This window comes from Lutra lutra, chromosome 2 (assembly GCF_902655055.1).
Source record: "Lutra lutra chromosome 2, mLutLut1.2, whole genome shotgun sequence".
NCBI classification, from domain to species: domain Eukaryota; kingdom Metazoa; phylum Chordata; class Mammalia; order Carnivora; family Mustelidae; genus Lutra; species Lutra lutra.
This window is the reverse complement of record NC_062279.1, coordinates 122,624,324-122,625,896: the sequence shown is the minus strand read 5'-3', so window position 1 is coordinate 122,625,896 and position 1,573 is coordinate 122,624,324. Positions and strand designations below refer to the sequence as shown.

General features: G+C 39.2%; 1 non-coding gene across 1 annotated transcript; it reads right to left on the bottom strand.

Annotated features, from left to right (window-relative positions):
- Window positions 1-338: 338 nt before the first annotated feature.
- LOC125094555 (U6 spliceosomal RNA) lies at window positions 339-442 on the bottom strand. The gene has a single exon (XR_007125575.1). It is a non-coding gene; the product is annotated as a U6 spliceosomal RNA (small nuclear RNA).
- Window positions 443-1,573: the final 1,131 nt, after the last annotated feature.

Below are 1,573 nucleotides of genomic sequence, written 5' to 3'. Positions count from 1 at the left end.
AGGGCACAAATCAAGCCGACTGCGTTTGATTTTTAGTCCTCCCCCTCAGCAAATCTCTAAGACTGATCTATTGCAAAATTATCATCAGGTTTGCTTTGGTGATTTTGAAGTTTATTCAAAGGGAAATCAGGATAAATTATAACTGACTTCCTTTCACAAAAAATACACTGTAGCTTCACTGAGAATTTAGGAACTGGGGTCAGATAGGAAGACTCACGTTGTTTTGAGCCAAGTGGGATTTTATTTACAGTGTTCTGAATATGTCAGTTGGACAGCAGATTAACTGGGAAAAGGGAAAGGAAAAAGATACAAGATAATTTTTCTTCTCTTTCTTTTTTAAAAATATGGAACCCTTCATGAATTTGCCTGTCCTCCTTGCACGGGGGCCATGCTAAACTCCGTATTGTTCCAACTTTAATAAATGTGCTGCTGAAGCCAGCACAAGATAATTAACATTTGTCTCTGCATGGAGAATCATAAGCTGAGCCACATAACTTTTTTCTCTTAGAACTGTACCATACATTTACTGAATTGTCTTAGACTGATCTCCACTGAAAAACATTTCAAAACACTTAGGGTTTTTTGTTTTGTTTTCTTTTAATTTTTATTTTAGAAAGATCAGGAGGACAGTCAGAGGGAGAGGGAAAGAACCTCAAGCAGACTCCCTGCTGAGCTGGGAGTCCAAAGCAGGGCTGGATATCATGACCCTGAGTTTGTGACCTGAACAGAAATCAAGAGTTGGACGCTCAACTGATTGCCCCTAAAGCCCTGGTGCCCCTAAAGCCCTTAGGTTTTTTTTTTTTTTTTCCTTTATTAACATATAATGTATTATTTGCCTCAGGGGTACAGGTCTGTGAATCATCAGGTTTATACATTTCACAGCACTCACCATAGCATATACCCACCCATATGTCCATAACCCAACCACCCTCTCCCTCCAGTCCCACCCTCCAGCAACCCTCAGTTTATTTCATGAGATTGAGTCTCTTATGGTTTGTCTCCCTCCTGATTTCATCTTATTTCATTTTTCCCCTCCCTAAACCCCAGACCCCCCTCGACACCCCCTCTCAAATTCCTCATATCAGAGAGATCATATAATTTTTTTTCTCTGATTGACTTATTTCACTTAGCATAATACCCTCTAGTTCCATCCACGTCATTGCAAATGGCAAGATTTTGTTTTTTTGATAAGCCCTTAGGTTTTAATGCTTCAGTAAAGGTGCGTCAAGCCCGGACTCTGTCATCCTCTAGTCTTCTCCTTGAAAAGAGAATCTCCTGCTGAGTTAGTTAATGAGTAAGTCTCTGCCTTAATTACAAAGAAACCACAAGAAAGGTTTTCCCTCCTCTGCTTCCCACTCTACAAGAATAGGACTCATAATGAAATGAGTATTAGATAGACAGTGAAAAACCCTAACTTCTAGTCTCTTCCCTATCAAAGTAGCTAAAATATCTTCCTTTTATCCTTCTATTGAAGTCTTTTAACCTCAGTTTATATTTCAATAAAACAATGGTGTGCCTCAAAGTCTACTTTTCAACAATTCAGTGGTTCTATAGCACTGGTACAAAGGAGTTG